The sequence below is a fragment of the Pseudorasbora parva genome, chromosome 18, assembly GCF_024679245.1.
Source record: "Pseudorasbora parva isolate DD20220531a chromosome 18, ASM2467924v1, whole genome shotgun sequence".
NCBI lineage: Eukaryota > Metazoa > Chordata > Actinopteri > Cypriniformes > Gobionidae > Pseudorasbora > Pseudorasbora parva.
In genome coordinates this window covers 23,164,456-23,190,718 of record NC_090189.1, presented here as the reverse complement: position 1 = coordinate 23,190,718, position 26,263 = coordinate 23,164,456, and the positions used below count along the sequence as shown (strand labels likewise).

General features: G+C 35.7%; 1 long non-coding RNA gene across 1 annotated transcript in view; it reads right to left on the bottom strand.

Annotated features, from left to right (window-relative positions):
- Positions 1-7,899: 7,899 nt before the first annotated feature.
- Positions 7,900-26,263, bottom strand: part of LOC137046414 (uncharacterized) — a 33,467-nt gene continuing 15,103 nt past the window's right edge. The window contains exon 3 of the long non-coding RNA XR_010898958.1: positions 7,900-8,023. This is a non-coding gene — a long non-coding RNA (uncharacterized lncRNA). The remainder of the gene's footprint in view (positions 8,024-26,263) is intronic.

The following is a 26,263-nucleotide window of genomic DNA, read 5'->3' as shown; positions in this document are numbered from 1 at the left end:
CAGTGGGGTAGGCTAACTGATTGCAATCTGGGTTATGTAATCAGATTCCAAATATTACTTGTACTTAGATTATATTAAATGTTTAAATACTCATAATGAGACTACAGTTTTTTTTCATTGATTACACGCTATCCTAAGAATGGCAGCATATTATTCATGATTAGTTGATTCTCCCTACTCTTTCTTTTTTTATCTTTTAAAATAAATCCCACTGTTTATACATTCAGAAGATCTTCCAGGTTTGTGAAACTACACTCATAGACCAGCCACTATAGTCATGTGACTATCACTGAAAACTGAGACCCACAGTAATTGACCACTGGATTTACAGAGAAGGGTTTTCTCAACATTGCAACAATGATAAGCCCTTGATCAACACATTGTTATTTACATTTTAAGTGAATCATTTTGCCATGTATTGCTGTCTTTGGAAGGCTTTTTTCTTAATTTTTTTATGATTTAATTACTAAATAGTTTTTTATTAAACTCACAAACCCCCTACAGTTCCTTCACAAACCCATGGAAAACCCTGATGTAATGTAGTATTTAATGCACTTCATGTTGTTGATAATAAAATAAAAGAATATATTTTCATTCTGTTTGTGTTTTTATATAAATATTGTACACGATTATCCTGATCAAACCAATGTGATAAACAAGGGGTCAAAAATAATCAAAAATATTGCGATTATATTTCCTTATGTGCAATAAAGTGATAGTGCCTGTTATGTAAGACTGCTCTGTATTTATGACATCCCATTTTATCATAGACAAGAACAATGAGCCCATAACGGTTTGGAATGAAATGTACAGGACAACCAGCTCCTTGCAGTTACTTATAATAAGCTTTGGTTGAAAAACTTCTACTAAATGGCAGTTCAGTTGCTGGGTCTACTTTACCTGTTGAACACTGCAAGGTCTAGGAGCTTGTCAGACATAAAATGAACCACCTCCTTTTTTCATATTACTGAATGATTGATATCGGTAGAGACATATCATTGTGAGAATTTGATGCTGTATTTTCTTGCTTTTGAAAGTGGCAGAATTACATCATTCCTCTTTTATTCTCAATGATGTGGCTGCATTGCCCAAAGGTCTAATGTTCATACATTTTCAATTATGTTGTATTCTTACTCATTAAAAATAAGATCATTAACACCGTCTCAAAGGGTAAACATGCACAGTCTAATAGTTTGTGACAAAAAAAGAAAAGATAAGTGTGAATGAATGTCAGTGATAATTACTTTAGTTGTTTCATTTGAAGTTTATTTGGTCTTCTGAGAACCTATAAAGGAAACAACACATCAATGCATTAAATATTTAGCTTTTATCTGTTTAATTAGCAACTGAAGCTCTGTTGGCATGAAGAATTTAGTTCGACAGCAGCTCCACAAATGACCTTGAGATGGCATCGAAGGGCTTGCTGGCACTGCAAGGGAAATGATAAACCTGTATACCGTCTTCACACAACTACTGTCTACAGAACAAGGAGAGCGAGCACGCAAACTTCACAAACAGTGGCCTTATCTTGCTTCTTCCATTTTTAATGAGAGCGACTTCTTACATTTTTAATGAGACTTAAAAAGCTAAGAGATACAGTATAATTGCATAAACTGGAAACTAAAGTTCCTTTATTAAAGTATTCAACAATAAATGTCTCATAAATGTGATCACATAGTTATTGATTCATATTCCCCGTGTTTATAGTTCATAACAAAGGTCAAGCTTCCATCAAAGAGTTTTAAGTTTCAATAGAGAATCTATCTTGCATATTGAATTGAATGGAGCCCTGTAGCTGAAAACTCATGGTTTGACCATCCCATTCCACAATTATCATACATAGCATAAACACTAAGTGACACTTAGAGTTGGAGAACGGGCTGCATAAAAACGATGGAACATACGTCACAGATCAGGTCTAATTCAATTCATCCAGGCTTCATTAAAATGCATTATTGAAATTACCCCACCAAGAAAATCTTCTCGTAGTATAATGAAAAAACTGAACCTATTCGATCCTTGAGCAGAAATGCAGTACACTTCAATATTGCCAAAAGTTTTGATACGCCTGCCTTTACATTCACATGAACTTTAATGAGATCCCATTCGTAATCCGTACACTGTAAAAAAATAAATAAATAAATAAATAAAAAAAGGTTTGTTTTTGTTGGTTTAACTCAAAAAAGTAACCTGGTTACCTTAAAAATTTGAGTTTATTGAAATTAAAAATTTGAGTTGATACAATGAAGGAAATTTGTTTAATAAATAGAAACTCAAAATATTATTGTATCTGAACCACACACACATATATATATATATATATATATATATATATATATATATATATATATATATATATATATATATATATATATATATATATATATATATATATATATATATATTTTTTTTATAAATCATGAAAATAGCACTATTTGGCATGTTTCACTGTGTTATCAGAAATAAAACACACACAATTACCCAATATGCTTACAAAATCTTTTAATAATATTTTAATAAAGATTGTCGAATCTCAAAAAATGTTCATTGTATTAACTCATTAAGTTAAATTAAATTTGAATTTTAAGGCAACCAGGTAACTTTTTTTCTAAATATTTTTTAATATGGTTTAATATGGAGTTGGCCCACCCTTCGCAACTATAACAGCTTCAACTCTTCTGGGAAAGCTTTCCTCAAGGTTTAGGAGTGCGCTAATGGGAATTTTTGACTATTCTTATGTGAGGTCAGGCACTGATGTTGAACGAGAAGGCCTGGCTCACAGTCTCCACTCTAATTAATCCCAAAGTGGTTCTATCAGGTTGAGGTCAGGACTCTGTGCAGGCCAGTCAAGTTCCTCAACACCAAACTCGCTCATCCATGTCTTCATGGACCTTGCTTTGTGCACTGGTGTGCAGTCATGTTGGAATAGAAGAGGCATCCCCAAATTGTTGTTGGGAGCATGAAATTGTCCAAAATGTCTTCTAAGGGGCCAAGCCCAACCCCTAAAAACAACCCCACACCATAATCCCCCCTCCACCAAACTTGGCACAATGCAGTCAGGAAAGTCATGTTCTCCTGGAAACCACAAAACCCAGACTCGTCTTTTAGATTGACAGACAGAGAGTACAGATTCATCACCTAGAGAACATGTCTGGCTGAAAACACTCAGAGAAAACTATGCAGAAAGTTGGCAACTTCTGTGCCGACCCTGCTCTGTGCGTGGCCTACCACTTTGTGGCTGAGTCGCTGTAGTTCCCAATTAATTTCATTTTATCATAATACCACTAACTGTTGACCATGGAATTTAGTAGTAAGGAAATTTCACGAATGGACTTATTTGAATTCACTTCAATTGCTTGCTTGATTTTATACACGTGTGGCCATGAAAGTGATTGGAACAACATAATTCATTGATTTGGAGGGGTGTCCCAATACTTTTCCTAATGTGTACTCCTTCTAAATTAGATTGGAGTGCAGCAACAAAATGGTTAATCATAAAGTTTATTTCAATTAAACGATACGATACAAGACGGCGACTGTCTTAAAGTGTATCATTATCCGGTCTGTATCCCATCTCTGCAGGTAAAACACCAAAAATTGAACAGCACATAAAAACTATATTTGCTATAATCTTGTAAAAGTAGGTCTTGGTACTAACACTTAATAAAAATGACACAAGCCCACTGCAAAAGATAAAGTGAAAACATTTAAGCAATCTCTAGAGATTTTTTCATGGGCAACGTGGAGGAGAAAACAACCTTCATGGAGGTGAAACAAATTGTATTTAAATCTTCTATAATACAGACAGCTAAGAAAATTTTGTTGACAAGTATGAAAATATTTTATGTTTCTAAATATCTCATACCATAGAATATTTTTTTCATTAAGTGCCAACATGTTAAAAATAATAATAATAATAATTGCAGCATTCACTGTTCAATTCACTGTGCTGCATTCACTGTGAATGTTGTTGTTAATAGAACAGAACATTTTGGGAGAACGTCCTAAATTCATGTTGATTTCCTACGATTTAGTGGGAAGGGGAGGAAATTAGTGGTCCTTTTGGTTGGGCACTGGGAACTTTTGATGAAGCAATGCAATAAGAAATCAGAGTTATTTGATTTCAAAGGAAGGCAAGCTAAAATACATGCCTGATTAAACCTTATTACTTCTTTTAACGATTATTTAATATATTAACATACATTGAAAATGGAATATCCTGTAACGCTTTACTTGAAACCTTTATGTATAATGCATTATAAAAGTATTTTTAATGCATTAATTATGCACCTTATAAAACATTGTATCATCTCATGAATAAGTGTACCACATTTATAATACATTATAATGTACCTTTATGCATTAAAACATGACAAAAATAAATAAAAATTATAGTTGTTTATGAGTATTATTTTCATTATTTACTATATTTATAAACATAAATACACATTTTTCTGAATGCCTGTTTACATGCATGAATGAGCACATTCAGTTATGTGTAATTTAGTAGATCTATTCTAAAGCAATGTGGAGAAATCTTGTAGTGACAGGTCAGCCCAGCACCTCTCCATTTCATGATCTGACACTTTATTCATGCCCCAATACTTTATTAAAATAACCATGAAGTAACATGTTCAATGTTTGTAAAAGCAACCATAGAAACACTACATTGCTTAAGAACCTTTCAACAGTAGCTGTAATGTCCTATCAGAGTTATGTTGATTGTGAATTTCATACACTGCACTCTTTTTTGAATGTAAATTACTGTCGAGATGAGATGCTTTTTCGCATACCAGTCACAAAAAATCTTAGGTGTGTGTATTGCATTCCAACAAAATTTATTTATTTATTTATTTTTGCTCTGTTTGTTTTTTTAGAAGCTGGGCCAGGGTCCAAATGTTCCTTTTGGGGGCAATAACAGGAAGCTGGCTTAGACTTTTGGTAAAATATATAGAAAGTCATTGCACATTATTGCCCTACCAGCCCTCTTGACAACTTCTCCTTACTCGATAACCAACTGTGAAGGCCCCTCTCCCCTTGTTACTACTCCACTCACGATCACTACTAACATCCATCTGTTTATTTACTTTTACTGCCATCACAGAAATGAATTTGCCTGCATTCAGCACAGAAGAAAGTCTGCTGAGCCTTTGCCCTTGAGCCAGAAAATTCAATTGACTTGCTCCAACACATATACATGTTGCATATGAATTATGTATCAAATGACTAACAAAGTACGGCAGTATGAACTGAGACGAACAAATACATAAACTGCTAAATATAGAGTCATCAGGGAAATTAATAATTCTAAGATGTAAGATCTATTTTCAATGAACGGAATTTTTTTTCTTACACAAGCAACTTTCTAAGGATAAAGATTAAACAAAACCACAGTCACCATGAATTCAAAACCAACATTTCTTAATTTGCATGTAATATTGCAGTATTTATTATAAGTTATTTTTTTATTATTATGTAAATAATGTTTTTTTTCCATGTTTAATTAAAATAACTTCCCTTTTCCAACATGTTTACTGGCGCAGGGAGTTTACTGTTCTTAAGCAGGCAGTTACAACCTGTCCCTCACATTAGATAGCAACAATAGCAAACCACAACAATCCAACGATCAAGTTGATGTCAGATGTACAAAATCTAATCCCGCCTTACATTTTTTCTTGTTTGAGAAGCACTAGGAAGTATAGGGAAGAAATGTTAAAAGTTATGAACTTTCAGGAGGAGCATGTTTGTTCATCTGGAGTTGGTGCAGCATTTGATACCATGACCATAACATTCTCATTGAACAACTAGAATGTATGATAGGTGTCAAAGGCACTGTATTATATTACAGTGCCTATTTGTAATTAACTGTGTAAGTTTATTACACAGTTTATTACAAATAGGACTTTTTCTGTAAATGTAGGGAACTATTCCTCATCATCTGCACCTGTTTTGTGTGGTGTGCCCCAGGGATCCTTTTTGGGACCTTTATTGTTTTCCCTTTATATGCTTCCTTTGGTCCTAATTTTTCAGAAACACAACACCTAACAGTAAAGGCAAGACACCACTTTGTGTTATTGGAATGTGTGAATTATATCAAGCAGTGGATGGCCAATCATTTTTTGCAGGTAAATGAGGATGGTTTTAATTCTAGGTTGCTCTGCAAATTCATCTCCTGCTCTGAAAGCCCAGTTAGTCCTCTGTAAACAAATATACACAAAACAAAAATATTGGAGTGATCTTTGACTCTTCACTATTTTTTATGATAAACAAATTAGTGTCGTTATTAGAGGAAGCTTTTCCCATTTAAGATGTCTCAAAGTTGAAGCATCTCCTTTCAAGCAAAGATTTAGAAGTTGTGATTCATGCTCTTGCAACATCACGATTAGATTAATGCAACTCTCTCTATTCTGGTCTCTCTCAGTCTTCATTATCACAATGTTTAAAATGCAGCTGCAAGACTGGGTCTAAAAGGAAGGACCACAGCTCCCCTTCACCGGCTTCCCATGGAGAAATGAAGATTATGTAACTGTTGTTAACCCCTAACAGTTTTGCAGTTAGGGGTTAACACTGTCAATGTGTATAAAATCTTGGTTACTTATTATAAATAGTGTTTATTGCACTGTTATAACAGCAGCACTGCTTTGCTTAATAATTATACCATATTTATACATCAAGGGAGGTATTTACTTGTTTACCTTGAACTTATTAAACCAACTTTAAGGTACCATTAAGTCATACTGTAATCTGTTTTGTAAAAAGCTTTTCAGGTAATCCATTATAATGTTGACACAGATGCCTGCCATTAAAGCATTAAAGATCAATGTGGTTCTAAAAGACCATCTCTAAATCCAAAATAGGCTCCACTGGTTTTGAAAGAATGAAACAGCCACAATATACGCACATAATTTGGATCGTAATGTTGTGAACAAGTGACACAGTATTCCAGACACCACATGAGAGTTAGTATTGAGATGCTGCGTGACCTAGAAAAGTGGGTCACTCTTTCTAGGCCTTCAGAATATAAATGGGAGGCATTTAAGGGGCTGAAGAGAAAGTGATATGCATTGAAAGTGAGGTAAAAAAGGAAGGGTTAAAAATGATTTAAACTGGAAATATTGAAATAGCATATTGTAAAAAGATTTACAATAGCAAAAGGAACATTATTTAGAAACCCTCAATCTTCACAATCATTGTCTTTAAAAAATAAATTAAAAAAAAAGTTGTATCCCTAAAATGTTGAGTAATCAGATATTTGTCAGTGCTCTCACTTGTAAAAGACTTCAAACCTTTAATCAGATGTAGTTACACTTCAGTACCTACTTCATTTAAAGCTTGTAAATCCCTGAGGGGGAAAACTCCCACAGAGAACTTTAATTGGAAAACTGAATTAATTATCTACTGCACATTTATACTCATAGCTTGCTTATCCCAAAAACATTTTTCATTGCTAACATGGAAAAACATGCCTCATCACACTTTCTCACTAATACTTTGATTATGTGTGCAGTGAATTGTTATGGAATGTTTAGATAAAAAGTGTTTAACATGCTAAATGATAGACAGAAGCTGAAAGGATAATTGAAAAAAAGAGATACCACACAAATGTATTTCATGAAACGTTCTACAATATAAATGATCATGTCTGTGTCAAAAAACAGAAGTGACTCAGCACACGTGAATAAATCATTGATTAGCACAAACCAACATGAAAGAATACACAGAGAGGAACAAGTTTGTAGTCTAATGTATTTGTTGTAAAATTTGTTTTCTAATCCTGACCTGAGCCATCAGTCGTGGCAGACACAAGACTTACAGCTGTAAGAAATCAAAGCAGCGTTCTTTTAAATATAAAACAGCTTGAGCTAGTTTTACACCTCAAGCTTTTTGAATAAATAATGGGCCTCTCTCACTGTTTGTTCACTTTGAGGTGGCAGATGAAGACAAACGTTGATGACAAAATGGCTTTGCTTGTCAGGCAAACATTTTTAAATCCCCTCCGAGCTGTCCTGTGTCACGCCTCCTCCTACAGAAATCAGGGAGATGACAAATTAGTGAACACCAGACATGTGGTCATGTTAATCTTATAATTGTAAGGGACTGTTTTGGGATTGACCATCTGATCATGGGTACATAGCAGCGTTAATATTCTGTCATGGTGCTTTTTTGGTAATATCATGAGCAGACTCAGTTGTCCGTTTCAAGGTCTTAAAGGAATATTCTGGGTTCAGTGCAAGTGTAAAGCTCACCCCTTCTGGCACCATGTTGATTTTCACAAAAAATGATTTCAGCCTGTCACCCGCTATCTTAAAAAAAGGGGGAGGGGGGTATGGGGAACAGTTACAGTGAGGTACTTACAATGGAAGCAATTTTTGTGATGCAAAAATGTGAGGCTTACATACATTTTTCTCTTGTTAATCATTATTTACATATTATTTGAGCTGTTTATTTCTGCCATTTTTACGGTCGCTTTAGGTTTTTAGTTGTTATGCTATGTAAAATTGGATTTACCTTTACATATAAATGGTTATTAAGTGATTTTTTACACTAAAATCATGCACACATGCATATTGGTAACACTTTAGAATTATGGTCATTAGATAACATTAGTTAACTACATTAGTTAACATGAACTATGAATTGCACTTATTTACCTTGTTAATGTTAATATCAACATTTACTAATACATTATTAAAATCTTGTTAAAGGTCCCATGACATGAGTTTGTCAGTTTATGAGGTTTTTCAACATTAATATGAGTTTCCCTAGCCTGAATATTGTCCCCAAGTGGCTAGAAAACTTGATCAGTTTAAATCGAGATCTGGCTGTCTTTCTCTGCCTTTGAGAAAATGAGAGCCCAGACCAGCCGATCTTGAATTCTCCTGTTATGACGTCATACCAGGAAAGGTCCTCCCCTTCCTCTGCTTTGCCCGTCCAGAGAATTAGTAGAGAATGGATTCAGTTTATCAGTTGCGATGTCAGCACAGGCTTTATCATATGGATTCGAGTAACAGTGTTAATTAATGCCTGATCTGGGATCAGTGATTTCTGATGTGTAAAAAATCATTCAAGTTCAATATCAGTATAGAAAAAATGCCTTTTATTTCTAACCTATGAAATTTTTTGATGTAAAGCCATACTAACAATATAAGTACACCTCAGGAAACATTATAAAATAAAATAAAAATCCATGCCATGGGACTGTGAAGTCTAACATGAACAAACAATGAATAGCTTTATTTTTATTTAAAGGTCCTGTTCCTCGCGATTCCATCTTTCAAACTTTAGTTAGTGTAAAATGTTGCTGTTAGAGCATAAATAATACCTTTAAAATGATAAAGCTCAAAGTTCAATGCCAAGCGAGATATTTTATTTAACAGAAGTTCCCTTTCAAAGCCTACAGCGAACGGCCGGTTTGGACTACAGCAGGAAGTGCAGGGATGTAATGAGCGCGCATTCAGCGCTTACATCTCCCCGTTATGGTAAGAGGCGGGACCTTTCCGGGCAAAGTGCGCTAAGCTGCTGTCCAATCACAACACGGGAAGCGCTGGCCCAATCAGAACTCGTTACATATTTCTGAAGGAGAGACTTCATAGAACAAGGAAATCATCAGGCCGTTTTTAGGACAGAGGAAACAGCGCTGTTCAGATAAGTAAATTGTGTGAAAAATACTGTGTTTTTTTACACGCGAAACATGAACTCATGTTATATTGCACACTGTAAACATAATCAAAGCTTCGAAAACACGCGAAGAATGGGACCTTTAACTAATGTTAACAAAGACTAACTAATACAGTAACACATGTACTGTTTATGGTTAGTTCATGTTAGTTAATACATTAACTAAAGTTAACTAATGACCATTATTCTAAAGTGTTACTGCATTGTTTACTTGATTATTGCTTTTAAACTGAAACACATGTATTTTACATATGCATAGGATTTCATATGATATCGCTTGTTTCTGCATCTTGTTCGCATGTGTTTTAATTATGAGCTTCGATACTCTTTCAGAAGATGTGTCATAGTGCCCCCTACCATAACAGGAAAAGCATTAAAGAAATATTCTTGGTTCAGTGTATGTTAAAGAGATTGTTAACTCAAAAATGAAAATTAGCTTAGTGTTTCCCACACATAGAATCAACAGAATCAACACCGGCCGCCACATATTGCGTTTCGTCATTCATTCTTTTACGCTATTTAAAAGACACACACATATTCGTTCAGCTGCATTTCCTTAGCTCTCCCTCCACCTCTCACGTGTCTGTCACTCACTCACTCACTCACTCACTCACTCACTCACTCACTCACTCACTCACTCACTCACTCACTCACTCACTCACTCACTCACTCACTCACTCACTCACTCACTCACTCACTCACTCACTCACTCACTCACTCCCTCCCTCCCTCCCTCCCTCCCTCCCTCCCTCCCTCCCTCTCACTCACTCACTCACTCACTCACTCACTCACTCACTCGGTGTGTTGCATTCGACCGCATTATTACATCAACCGCATTTACAGTGTCATTTTAAAATTGAGTGATGGAGATGGAGATGCTCTTCTTGTATTTAGACCTGAGATATTCCTTACTATCATAGTCAAATGTGACCGTACACCATAACTATTTCACAATTAAATAAATGTTATTAAATAAACTATACTTTAGTTTAGTAATATTTATTGAATATTTTAAGGGAGATCTTTGGGTACTAAATACTATATGTGCAGTAATTATAGTCCATTAATGACCACTTAAAATATTTATATATTTATATTATAATAAGTGTAGTAATTAAGGTTTAAATAGAGAAGTCCAATGCAAAGAGGCAAATTAGAGTCATTCTGTGGCCGGAAAAATAATAATTTTCCCTTGTAATGCCATTACCCACAAAGTGCCTGTACGGCTTTTTAATAAATAATAGTCAAGTTGCCCTAAATATTGTAGATGAGTACTGCTCCCCCCCCCCCTCCCCACACCGCCACCACCACACATTGCTTTCGAATCTGTGGGAGATTCCCATTAGCTCATGATTTACTTACCCTCAAGTCATCTTAAGTGTATATGACATTCTTCTTTCAAATGAAAACAATCTGAGTTATATTAAAAAATGCCCTGGCTCTTCCAAGCTTTATAATAGCAGTGACTTGTTGGTTTATTTTCAAAGTCCCTAAAAGTGCATCTATCCATTATATAACTGCTCCGCACGGCTCCGGGGGGTTAATAAAGTGGTGTGTATGTATAAGAAAAATACCCTTTATAGACTAAAATAACTAACTTCCAGCTGTATACAAGCAACAACCCTTGACCCCTGAAGTCATGAATTAGAAGTCTAAAACAAGGATTTTTGCTGAGAATTTCGATATAAAAGAAGAGGATCTTGAGTTTGTTGCCCAGTACTATTCGCGAGAGGCGTCAAAGCTTGCAATGCTCCTATACACGCGTCAGTGGTTATGCTTTCGTTTTTTATAACTCCGATTGTATTCATCTGAAAGAAGAATGTCATGTACAGGATTACTAGGATTACTTGAGGGTGAGTAAATGATCAGGGGGCAATAAAATTGGGGGGGGGGGGGGGGGGGTCCCTGTAAGGGGCCGCTATGACACGTCTTCTGAAAGAGTACTGAATCCTGATCAAAACACACGTGAACAAGATGCAGAAACAAGCGATATCACTTGAAATCATGTGCATATGTAAAATACATGTTTTGTTTAAAAGCCGAGGGGCTGTTTTTTTCTTTTGATATATTTTTACTAGTAAGAATTGGAGAGCTCTACAATTCAATTATAATTAGTAACAATTATAATTAGAGAGTTCTCTAATTCAATTATTACAAGTGAGAATTACAATTATAGAGCTCTCTGATTAAATTCTTAATAGTAAAAATTTCATTTAAATAGCGCTACAATATGGCAAGCCGTTTAAGCTTTAATAGTTCCCATTGTTACTCCTCGTAATTGGATTTTTACTAGTAAGAATGAAATCACATGACATCATATGCATATGTACATATGTGTTGTTTAAAAGCAGAGGTCCTGGTTTTTTCTTTTGATATATTTTTACTAGTAAGAATTGGAGAGCTCTACAATTCAATTATTACTAGTAACAATTATGATTAGAGAGCTCTATAATTCAGATATTACTAGTAGGTGGCTTGCCATATTCTAGTGAATTTTTAATAGTCATATGTGTATGGCAAGCCGTTTTAGCTTAAATTGTTTCCAGCGTTACGCGTCGTAATTGCATTTTTACTAGTGAGAATTAAATTATAGAGCTTTACAATTCAACTCTTACTAGTACCAATTACAATTAGAGAGCTCTATAATTCAAATATTACTAGTAACAATTCCAATACAGAGCTCTCTAAATCAATTCTTACTAGTAACAATTCCAGTTAGAGAGCTCTACAAATGAATTTTTACTAGTCTTATGTCTCCATTAGGGGTGTTACGGTACATGTATTCGTACCGAATCGTTTCGGTACAGGACTTTCGGTTCAGTGCACATGTGTACCGAACGCTACGAATGCAATCTTTAACAGATAACAGTCGGCTTGTTTTAAGCGCGGAACACACTTCAATCAGAGATCCCTCACGAACATATTAAGTATTCAGTCCATGTTATCATGAAATTCAAACAATAAATGGTGTTTTGATGCTCTTTAACCCTTAAAGACCGAGACAGCCGCCCGCGGCTAAAAATAACTATCGTTCTAAAATGTTTAATAACTTTTTAACCGCTAATCCAATCTGTATGCTGTAAACTGCACAGTAAAGAGGAGAATCTCCGCTTTCCATAGGTATAATATGTTTCGCGATTGATCATTCAGAGGCTCCATAGTCAGCGTGGATGCGTCATCAAAATATGCAGCATTGACTAAAAATAACTATCGTTCCAAAATGTTTAATAACTTTTTAATCGCTGATCCAATCTGTATGCTGTAAACTGCACAGTGAAGAGGAGAATCTCCCCTTTCCATAGGTATAATATGTTTCGCGATTGATCATTCAGAGGCTCCATAGTCAGCGTGGATGCGTCATCAAAATATGCAGCATTGATTTGTCCAAGAAACACACGTGGGTTGTTCCCCTGAGCCAAACAGAATTTTTTTTTTTTTATTAGTCCCACCCCCCTGTGCCCAGATTCGTTGAAACTTTCATCAACTCAACCAATAAACACAGTGTTTGGTCTTTTGAACCACGAATCACGTTTCTCTGAAAAATGAACGTGGGTGTGAATTTGCATGTATCATGAAACCAAACAGTAATAAACGCGTGCAAAGCGCACTCTCTCAGATCACAGCACACAGTCAGTATATTTCTCTATTTGTATGTAGTTTGTGTTTTACACATTTTCACTCTTATATTTTCCTCAATTTGTGTTTGAGAAGATTATGTGCAGAGAAGTTTAAATGTCCGTTTATGAAAATAGCCGCCCACATGTAAAAGTAGCCTCAGTATATTTTATTTCACGGTTTCTTGTCACAACTTGATGTATTGTTTGCGTTTGTTTTTCATGCCCAAATTATAATATATTTCTCTGAAGAAAAATGTTTGTTTCAGTGTTGTTATTATATAACAATCTTTCTATTTACTTTATTAATTGAACTTTTTAGGACACATTATCAGTCAATAAAATACACCTGTTTTCACTCAAAAACCTAGAAACGCCTAGAATAATGTTAAAATAAAGGGCTATAACTTGCTGAGGGATTGTTACATGTAGACAAAATTTCATCTGGAAGTGTAAAACAACCAAGTCTAACTTTCTAAAGGAAAAAATCCAAACTTCATGAAGTTCTGTTCGAGTTCACAGTAAAAACATCACATTTTTGCTGCCATTTTTCTTGAAATTATATTAATTGAATCCATTCTCAGAATAAATAAATGTAAAATTGGGACATCAAATGAGCTAGATGGAAACTTCAGGTTCTCCTGTTTAAAATAATATATAGCACTTGATGCTAACTGCTAGAATGGGGGAGAAAAACAAAGAAAAGTAGAGGCACATCAGGCGCCCCAAAAATGTTCTAGGTCTTTAAGGGTTAATGTGACTGATGCGCGTCAATTTAAACAGGAGCACGGCGTGCGAGTAAACGCAATCATCTCCTCCTAAAGAAAAAACATGAATTAATTGAGGATACATTACAACTTACTGAAATGTATCATATGTCGTGTAATCGCTCAATCTGTGTTTCAACTGTGGAAAGACAAAACAGCTTGCAATGTCCCATAGCATCACATTTACCTCAAGCAGTCATTAAGTGTGCACATCTGTGTTAGTTCAGAAACAAACTCTTTTGCTAAATATATGTATAAGCTTATATATTCATTATATTCTACTTAACATGTTAGTGATGTCTTGTTTATTTAATGTATGTTTAAATAAATCTGTCATGATTTGACAGCCGTGTATAAATGATTATATTTCAGCAACTAATTGGAGAAGAAAAATATTTAATTAGATTTAGAAGATAATGCAAAAAACTCCCTTATGTGAAGCTTATGAATGTTGATTATTATATCTAAAAATAACTGAATTGAGGCATACTCTGTTGTTAACCTTTAACATTACAATGTGTAGCCTAAGTAAGGACTCCCTATATTTACAGTATTATCTTTAAGAAATGTTTAGTTATAATTGAATTAATTTAGACTTTTTTTTCCAGTAAACCACTGTTTTGTAATTATAATTTTGTAAAACTGCTGTACCGAACGATTTGTGTACCGTTACAACCCTAGTCTCCATTGACTTCCATTCATTTTTAAATTAGAGAGCTCTACAATTGAATTGTTACCTGTAAGAATTCCAATTAGAGAGCTTTCTAATTCAATTCTTACTAATAAGAATTCAGTTGCAGAGCTCTTTAATTAAGTTTTTACTATTAAAGATATGTATAACTGCAGAGCTATGTAACTGAATTAGAGAGCTCTGCAATTGGAATTATTGTAGTAACAATTAAATTAGAGAGCACTGTAACTGATTTAGAGAGCTCTCTAATTCAATTGTTACTAGTAAGCATTGCATTGCAGAGCTCTCTAATTGTAATTCTTACAAGTAAGAATATAATTAGAGCTCTCTAATTGAATTGTTACTATTAAGAATAAAATTTCAGAGCTCTCTAATTCAATTAGAGAGCTCTTTAATTATAATTCTTACTAGTAACAAATCAATTACAGAGCTCTCTAATTCTATTCTTACTAATAAAGATGTGATTGTAGAGCTCTACAATGGCATTTCTTACTAGTAAGAATTGAATTGTAGAGCTCTCTATTCAGTAGCTCATTATGATAATTAGGCTATGCCTCACACAATATTTAATTATTAAAAAATAAATAAATAGGCTACAAGAAATATATGCAGGAATGGTTTAAAGTCAAAATAAGCTTTAGCCTATTTAATTATATATTTCCTTCCAGCCTAAAGTAGGCTATTCCACAGTCGACATTTTTGGGCATATAATATAATAATGTATTTTTTTATTATTCATTCTTATATATAATATAATAATACTCTCATATTTATATTATATAAACAGTCTTATTGGGGGAATTAAAACAAGCATTAAGGATAAAAAAGAGAAAAACATTTTAAAACTCATTACTCATTAGAGTGACGACTGATAATTAGCTATATAGCTCAACATCTGCAAACATGTTACAGTGCATAATAAACACAAACATTTGATTTGATTAAAGTTTACCAGATTATTTTTTTGTCTGGTAAACTTTTTCATTACCAGACATGTTGATAATAATATCAATTTTAATATAAAGATGGAAATTAATGTAGCGATTAAATATTATCTTTCAATTGCAAAGTTTAGCTATCTAAGTTATCTAATGGGACTTTTATTTTGAAGTGTAGCACCGCAGGCGGTATTTGCTGAGGGAAATGGGTGTAATCGCAAATCTGTTTTGCATCTAATGAATACAAGTTTTAACTAGTAAGAATACAATTGTAGAGCTCTGTAACTGGCAGAGGTGGGACAAAGTCTTTGTTATGCAAGTCACAAGTAACGCCGGTTTCACACTGCACGCGTAAGCGCATATTTTCTTCAGCGCTCATGTTAACAGATGAGTGCATTCACACCGGCAGCAGAGGCAGCGCAGTGCAGCGGCGCGTAGCAGGAGCAGAGCAGAAGCGTCAGTGCCGCGATCGTTTCGGCGCCGGGTCTATTTTTGACACGCTGCTCACGATGAATTAAAGCCACAGTACATTGTTCTGATCAAAATTAACCTGGTTAACATGAAAAATAACACATTTAACCATGAAATAATTTAGTGAAGTGTTCTGTGTGTTTCTCAGTCGCCATATGACATCCGGCGCTGGAAGAAAAAAAGTCACTGCCATAAGTTTTTGCCTGAACTACAAAACTAATTTTAAATAATGTATGCCAGTTTAGCTTAAATTAAATATGAATTAAATTATATATATATTATAACTATATGCTGGCATAAAAACAGAAACAATAAACAAAAGCACGTGGTGTCAAGGCAGTGTTCTTCAGAGTGCACCTGGAATAACAGCAATGGATGACACTCGTCTCATCGGGGAGGTTGAGAAGCACACAGTTCTCTATGATCCAAACAATTTGCTTTATAAAGGCTTGCAAGTGAATGAAAAAGCATGGGAGGAAGTTGGTGAGCGTGAGTGGCTCTTGGTGCTGATGGTAAGTCATTTTAAAGTGTTTTTGACAATCTTTCGTTGTCTCACGAACGAGCAACTAAATATGGATAGGTAAATAGAATATACACACATTAATATAGCACACATACAGTATAGACATGTAGATAGACAATGATGTGCGTTAATATGTAATTTAAAAAAAAAACTTTTTTAGATAATTTGCTCATTTAGCCTACAATATATCATTAAGAAGTTTCCTCTCAGTTATTACAGTCATTTATGAATTATCTTTAAGAGGTTTATGATGGGTAAGGCATGTAAATTTGATGCCTATCCAATATTTCAAGACAATTTCCTGAAGTTTCTCTTTTTAGCAGAGTGCTTTTCATGGACATATAGTGCGATGGCCTTTCTTCTATCAAAAACTCGCACTAAACGAAATAAAAAACATCAGAAACAAGTTAAACGATTTTTAAAAATAAAATTTAAAAATAAATTTAGCTTCATGATAAATCTTTGCTTTTTTAGTCTGACTCGAGTCCAAGTCACATGACTCAAGTCCACACCTCTGGTAAATGGAATTCTTACTAGTAAGAATTGCAATAAAGAGCTCTCTAATTGCAGTTGTTACTATAGTAACAACTGCAATTAGAGAGCTCTTTTATAATAAAACTTATTATAATAAAAATTTAATTGTAGAGCTTACTAATTGTAATTGTTACTATTAATAATTGAATTATAGAGCTCTCTAATTGCAGTTGTTACTAATAAAAATGTAATTATAGAGCTCACTAATTGTAATTGTTACTAGTAAGAATTGAATTATAGAGCTCTCTAATTCAATTCTTACTAGTAAAAATGCAATTACGACGAGTAACGCTGGGGAGAATTTAAGCTAAAATGGCTTGCCATATATGTCTCCATTGACTTCTATTCATTTTTAATTACAGAGCTCTACAATTTTAATTATTACTTAGGTTTGAAATTGGTCTATAATTGTTCTGGATATATACTATTATCAAGGTCAGACTTATTTAGTATTAGAGAGACAGCTGTTACCTTTAGATCAAGAGATATATTTATAATATGGAAATATGGAATATATGGAAATTTGTGAAAATGGTCAAAAATGCTGGCAGTGGCTGCCAACTTTTTTTAAACTGCTGGTGGGGAAAGAGTTAACCACAATTTGTGTCCTTGCAAACTGTCTTGCTGTCAGATGTACCAGAAATACATGACAACCGAGAACATTTTTGCACTCAATGTGGCAGGTTAAAGCAATAGCTTCTGCAGTGGGGATGTACGGTCATGGTACATGCCTGCGGTCCCATGAGGAATGAGGCTCCACTTGTAGTCGAGGCAGCAAAAATGGGGCCAAACCTTTCTTTATGATTGTTCTCTAATCTACAAGCATATGAGCCTTTGGGATTGATGGTCCTGATAGTCCTTATCAGCTGCCGGAGAAACCCCACGGAATAATGATCACTCACAAAGGTTCCCTGATAAATCAATGTTGACTAGGCAGAAGGAGAGCTCTCTGATTGTGTGCACAGGCTATAAGAAGTCAAAAAATATGACTGCCAGCGAGGCGACGTTCGCCTACATCCTGTGTACCAGCTCATCTTTCCAAACGAGGCACCCCACCATTGCACTCGTCTTTGAGATTGAGAATGAGAATGGAGGCTCAGGCCAAATATAGAAGAGGAAATGGGGGAATGGAGAGGAAAACATAAGACCGAAAAAGCAAAAGGTAACAGAAATGTCACAAAGAAAATGGGAGACTGAAAGAGAAAATTACTAAGAAATGTACTAAAAAAGATCAGTTTTCAAAATGAGGTTAATGGAGCCACACAGAAAAAAACTAAATATATTTCAACATTAACAAGAAAACAAAGGATATGTTTACACAATAATGTACTAAAAACGGAAAAGTACAGTACACAGACGACAGTGTTGTCAAAACAATCTCAGTTCACAGGGATCTGTAATAATGATCAAAAAAGCTGTATTATGCTGCCAGGCCAGTAGTTGCCAAGGTCACTCAGTTGTACTGAGGAAAGGACAGGAGGAAAAGCGAGAGGTAGCAGAGCTGAAGATGTTGAGGTTCTCTTTGGGAGTGACGAGGATGGATAGGATCAGGAATGAGTACATCAAAGGGACAGCACATGTGAGATGTTTAGGAGACAAAGTTAGAGAGGCCAGGTTGAGATGGTTTGGACATGTTCAGAGGAGGGAGAGTGAAAATGTTTGTAAGAGAAGAGGATACAGAGGATAGGACTAGATGGAGGCTGATGATTCACTGTCGCGACCCCTGTAGGGAACAGCCGAATGAAAAAGAAGATGCCTGTCCTGTCTCGTGTAATACTTGTGGTGTTTTGTTATTTTGGACATGTGCTCCTGTCTTTTGTCTAGATCACACCCCCTTGTTATCTCATTATTGGTTTAATTTGCCCCACCTGTGTTCCCTCATTTCCCTGCTTGATTTGTCCCCTTTATAAGCTCCTAGTCATTGTCGGCTCACTGTCATGTCTACGTCTCCCATTTCCCCTTGTTGGTATGTTTTCAGTTTGTTATGTTTTTGAATCAGTTGTTTTACCCCCTCGTGGGTTTTTGTTTTGTGTTATGTTTATTTTATGTTAAATAATTAACATTTCTCTGCTAATGAGTCCTATGTAATGTATTAAAAATAAAAAAGCACATGCATATTGTATTAAGTAAGTATTCACAGCTTTTGCCATGACACTGGAAATTGAGCTCAGGTGGATCCTGTTTCCACTGATCATCCAAGAGATGTTTCTACAACTTGATTAGAGTCCTGTGGTAAATTTGGTTGATTGGACATGATTTGGAAAGGCACAAACCTGTCTATATAAGGTCCCACTGTATGTCACAGCACAAACCAAGCCATGAGGTGGCAAAATTGTCTGTAGACCTCCGAGACAAGATTGTATTGAGGCACAGATCTGGGGAGGGCTACATAAAAATGTCTCCAGCATTGAAGGTTCCAATGTCTCTCTATCTCTGGTCTGATGAAACAAAGATTGAACAGTTTGGCCTGAATTGCAAGCCTCATGTCTGGAGGAAACCAGGCACCGCTCATCACCTGGCCAATATCATCCCTACAGTGAAGCATGGTGGTGGCAGCATCATGCTGTGGGGATGTTTTTAGCAGCAGGAACTGAAACTTGATCTGAAAATAGGTGTGTACCAACAATCCCAAATCAACCTGATGGAGCTTAAGAGGTCCTGCAAAGAAGAATGGGAGAAACTGCCTATAATAGGTATGCCAAGCTTGTCTCATCATACTCAAACAGAGAGGCTGTAATTGGTGCCAAATGTGCTTCAACAAAGTATTGAGCAAAGGCTGTGAATACTTATGTATTTTTATTTGCATTATTAATATTAACTTTTAATTTCATTTAAAGATTTTAAACTAACTTTTTTTCATTAGTCATTATGGGATATTGTTTGTAGAATTGAGGAAAATAATGAATTTAATACATTTTGGAATAAGGCTGTAACATACCAAATTGTAGAAAAAGTGAAGTGCCTGGAATTCTTTCCACATGCACTGTATGTACATACACACTATTCATGAGTATATGCACCTGACCTGACTTCATACTTCTGGATGGGAGTCCCTTTCTCGGGCATCTTTATTTTGGCATTAAAAAGTTTGAAAAACCTTACAATAGCTCATTCATGGAGTGATGACTCTGTGTCTCACTTTGTCCTTATGGCACTCTCTATCTGTTTGATTTATGGTGGATAAAATGATGAACATATGCTCTACACACCATGTCAGAGCAGAGGCAGATAAAATGCATCGCTTGGCTGATTGTAAATCAAAAAATAAATTTCCTGCCACTGCAAAATGACAAATATAGCAGAATTACAGTACAGAGAAGAAAATAATGCATTTTAGAGATCGAGCTGGGATTGTGATGTTAGTAAAAACAAACTGTTCCACTACTGAATAGACTTTGAAGTCTGTGGTTTTTGTTTTTTTTGTTTTTTGTTTTTGCACTGGAACGAGAAATCCTAATTAGAAAAGACGTTTCATAATGTTTTAAAGGTCCCATGGTGTGGATTTTTTTTATTTATTTAATAATGTTTACTGAGGTGTACTTATATTGATAGTATTATTTTTACATCATAAAATTTCAAACTTTAGAAATAAAAGGCATTTCTTGATATTAGCCCTCTGACTTAAATGCTCTGTTTCAAGAGTTGTGTCTGCTGTGAGGCTTCAGTGAAAACGGCCACTGTTGTGATTGGCTGACATCTTTGCATTTGAAATGAGTATTAGATTACCGTATGAGGCAGAGGGGGTGTGATTTAGTGAGGTCTCCATGCAAGCCATTAGAAAGAAAGTCTGTGTGAACTTGAATGTTTAGCTTTACATCAGAAATCCCTGATCAGGATATTTCAAGAGAAAATAAAGTTAACCCATTGGTTCTTCTGAGGCTCAGATGAAGGAAGCTCTAGCCTATGTCTACCTGGAAGACTCCTATGTCACGTCATTCATCTATCTAGCCAATCATTATTTGTCATCTGTAGTATATAAGTTCTGTTCCCAGCAATTACTGCGTTCGCAGATACAGACACTGGCATTCACCCTCATCCTCCCCACTACCACCTGGTCGGTCCTTGTCCATACATCGTTGGAGTAGGCTCCGCTCCTGCCTTCACCTTCAGGCAGGAACTGCAAGCATCCGTACCCTCCAGATTCGGACTATGGACACCAAAGAACTGTATAATTTCTATGATACTTATTGTAAACCACTGTAATTAAATCTTATTTAAATGTTATTCTAGCCTCCTGAGTCTTTTGGGTAGAACTGAAAATCCTGGAATGACGTCATAACAGGAAAATTCAGGATCAGCTCGTCTGGGCTCTCATTATCTCAAAGGCAGAGATAGCCAGAACTCGGTTTACACCGATTCAAAATGTCTAGCCACTTGGGGACAATATTCAGGCTAGGGGAACTCATATTAACATGGAAAAACCTCATAAAATGTCATGCCATGGGACCTTTAAGATACAGATTGTGAAGTGGCTAGTGCCATGTGTCCAGAAGCCCACCCACCCCCACAAGTACAGGATATATTTTTGAGAAAAATCAAAAGGAAATGCTGATCTGCACTCGCCTACATCAATCAAACATAAGCACGTTGTGTCACTGGGACACTGTCCACATCCCAGCACCAGTCTCATGAGAGTAAGAAAATTCAGAGCAATGCACAGACAAAACACATATGGGAACAAGACTGATAACACTTCATGCGCGCACACACATCCACTTAAATATATATTACTAACCACAAACCGTCCTAACACAATTCTGTATCTGCTGTCTGTTGAAGTAGAACACCTGTTATGAATCATTGATGTGAGCTTCCCAGCCCCCTTCTTCTGTAACAGAGCACACAACACATCCATTAACTGAGGCACTGATGGGACAAATCTGAGTTAACCTCTTCCCCCCAGAATTCCAGTGTGCAGGTGAAGGAGAGGGCCAGAAAGGAGAGAGCAGGTTCTGTCTTCAGGGGAGGACTGACCTCTACATAATACGCACCAGAAAACCACTCTCTAATTTAAAGCAATACAGCGTTGTATCGATTGAGCGCTTTAATTCACTTCAGCGCTCAGAATACTGAAGTAAATGTGGTTATTAGAAGTAATGGGACAATTTATCTCAAATGTATGTCTCCTTTATTTATTTGTACTGCATTTAAAATGGATATATAATCATTAATAAGGCCAATCTCACCAATAATAAAATTGCAAGATAAAAATATGAAGTTCACATATAAAGTCACTGTGAGAAACAACATGGCAAAGAAAAAGTTGCTTTTGGGAAATATAAGGTCACAGCAATTATGAGAAATAAAGTCAAAACTTAACATAAGTGTTTAGATGATTGCATATTTCACATTTTTTAAACATCAACATTTAATTAAATGTACCATTAGTTATATTTCACTGAATGGACAAACTAATTGAGAGCTGAAGTATTTAGCTGTCTTCAGGAACGCTCCTTTGTGAACAGCATGACTCGATGAGTGACTGAGAAAAAAATGTGGCTCCTTGATTTACCATCACCCCAATTACAAGGTCAGAGAGCCAGTGGCAATCAGTTTGAATCATGGTAGCTTATCGTTTGAACATCTATTGTGGATTGCAGAAATCAATCTGGGGAATGTATTGACAAAATTAATCTCTTGTTAAGGTATAGTTAGTGTGCATGTTTCACCTCTTCCTTTCATCTGGCCATTATTCTTTTCATGCTGTTTAATGAGGATTTGATTCAGATATAAATGTAGACTGAGAGGGATCAAAGCCTGTGCAGTGCGAGAGAGAAGAGGAAACAGCCTTGAAAAGGAGCAATAGTCAAAGAGACAGCAGTCATCTAATCAGCCAAGATTGGACTGGAAGATACAAATTAAAAAGAAAACAACAATCTAATAGATGGATATTATCTAGAAACAACATATTATACACATGTATAATTTCTGTGCTTCTAGCGTCAGAATTTCAAAAATAAAAGCTGTCAGTTAACACTATCTCCAACTACCATTGGTCAGAAAAACAGATAGCCCCGCCCAAAACACCTAAACCTGATCCATTCACCTAATTATCCATAATATCATGTGACTACTTATTGCTTAATAATAATAAACTGCCTTTATATAGTGCCTTTCTAAAACTCAAGGTCAAGTAACACAGGCAAAAATATGAACATGACAAATAAGAAACAGATATATAGAATAATAATTGAATGCAAGGAAATGGTCAGCAATTAAATCTGAATATGGAGAAAGATGATCAACCTATTGGCTCACTTCTTAAAGGATTTTAATTAAAAAAACAGATAAAAACCATGAAGGATAGATAATGTATCTGTAACAAAAGAGAGATGCGAGGCAGATAAACCAGATGATGGGGTATAAAGGGGGAGATAAAGACAGACAAAGAGAAAATGAAAGAGAGAGAGAGAGAGAGAGAGACTAATACTGTTGCTGAGGGCAGGATTTGATTCATTACAGCATTAGTGGAGGAGTGAAATCAAGGACATGCTTAATATGGAGGAGAGACTGCCTTTACATGACACTAAACAGAAGAAAGGCAAGTTCATTCACCAACAAACACCTAGCAGCAGGTGTTAATATCACACATCAATATACCTCAGCAACCAAAAATTCAAAAAACAGAGCTATATACGTATGATGGATTGAAATGTCTCAGTCTTGACCACCTTTTTCAGTCATTTATTTTGGATTGCTTAAGTAAATGCTGATGTTTGTACTATGTAAATCATAAAAACCTTTCCCGCTCTGCCCCTACGTGCACCAGCCCTGCACACGCATCCACGTTCAGCCCCCAGCTATGTTCACTAATTAAAGAGAATGGAGACTCAATACGAAGAGGAAAACAGAGAGATACCTCAGGGTTTTGAGGGACCTGTGGGTCTCCAGATTTAATCAATGCTGCTGCTAGCTGCCCACGTGGTCCATCTGGAAATAGGCCACGGGTAGAAAAGGCCACCTCAGGGTTCAGCTCTAAATACAGCAACTGAGTGAAAAATGGTGAGCGTATGTGCATAAAGGAGTGAGTGGGGCAACAAATTATTGTGGGCGTTTTTTTTATTTTTTTTATACCGGTTGAATTTTGAGTTCTGTTGAGACTTGGGGGGGAATGTTTTGGGTCCACAACAATCTGGCCTAGAGGAAAAAGCATGCTGGCCTCTGATTGATTTTAACCACAAAGACAATGAGAACAGAGACTGGCTCTGTGCTCGTTTCCAGGTTCAATGAACATGAAGTGGTTTCCCGCAGCTGAGGTGACACTTTGACAGAATTGCATGGAACAATAGGAGGAATTGCCAAGGTAAAGATGGTGAGAGGGAGAGTGAAATTAACATTTGAAATATATTAATTAACATTACAATTAATGTTGAATCATGTTAAAAGTAATGTTGGTTCTACTGCTGAAAGAATAGTGAGATTTTAACAAAAAACTTTATGTTAATGTTATTTTTATGTTACACTATGGCACTGTTAGAAGCGTCAATCCGATCACAAGTAGACTATGCTAAATTAAGTATGTGACGGTATCAAATTTTCATGTTGCAATAACTGCTGAAGCTTTTATTGCGGTATACGGTTTTATCGCAATACTGAAATAAGTTTCAAAAAGTGTTGTCATACCCAGGGGCGTGGGACTGGGGGGATAAAGGGTACTGAGTAACCAGGGCCCGAGGCAGGGGGGGGCCTTAGAAGTCAGTTTTCTATACATACACATACATGGTACGGGGGCCCAGCAAGATGGTTTGTACCCAGGGCCCAAAATTTGGTGCTACGCCCCTGGTCATACCATAACAGGTTTAATAACTTTTTTTCTATAACAAAAAAAACCTAAACATTTAAATACAATATACAAAAATGTATAAAGTAAACAAATGTTTCAAACAGCTTAAAGTGCAAAATATTGATAAAGAACAATGGTATCACTTTACAATAGAGTCTCATTAGTTAAAGGGTTAGTTCATCCAAAAATGAAATTGATGTCATTAATGACTCACCCTAATGTCGTTCCACACCCTTAAGACCTCCGTTCATCTTCAGACACAGTTTAAGATATTTTATATTTAGTCCGAGAGCGTATGCGTATCGTTGAGTCAGATTGCGTGTCAAACTGCCAAACTGCTGAAATCACGTGACATTGGTGATCCGAATCATGAATCATGAATCAATATGCTGATTCATAACCATTCGAATCTTTATTTGAGGATTAAAAACAAACACGGAAGAGAAGACAATGCTAAATAAAGTTGTAGTTTTTGTTATTTTTGGACCAAAATGTATTTTTGATGCTTCAAGAGATTCTAACTAACTAACTGATGTCACATATGGACTACTCTGATTATGTTTTTATTACCTTTCTGGACAGGGACAGTATAGTGTGCATACACTTTCATTGAAGAACCAGAAAAGCTCTCTGACTAAATATAAAATATCTTAAACTGTGCTCCGAAGAGGAATGGAGGTTTTACGGGTGTGAAAAACATTAAGGTGAGTAATTAATGACATAAATTTCCTTTTTGGGTGAACTAACCCTTTAACGTCATGTATTAATGAGCAAAACTACATTACATTTGTAACTGATAGGCCTACGTTAGGTCAGATTACACAATACATGTCATGGCACGTCTCCGCTAAATACAGGTGCAAATGGGTTTAAAATGGTGTGAGCTTGTCCACTTTTGACAGAAAGAAGAAGAACACTTTTGTGTTCAGAAACAGCCACAAAAGACCGCCTTACTGACCTAATGCGTAAACATGTGGGAAGCGTGTTAGCCGGACACTTTACACTTTGCTAGCTGAAGACCCAAGTTTGGTTTGAAGACGAAAAATGCACCAAGCACAATGTTCTCTCAGCCACACTGGTTATCAGAGCAGAAACAAAAGCTGATGCTTCATGTTTTTCTGTCTTCTCAAGTCACGGTCATATGTAAATTGTGTGAGCTTATTTTAAGCAAACAATCTGAAAAAGGTAATACATTTACCCACCTATAAACCCTCCCCTTAAAAAAAGAAAAGTCTGAAAGTCTTCTATCTTTACATTTTTAGAA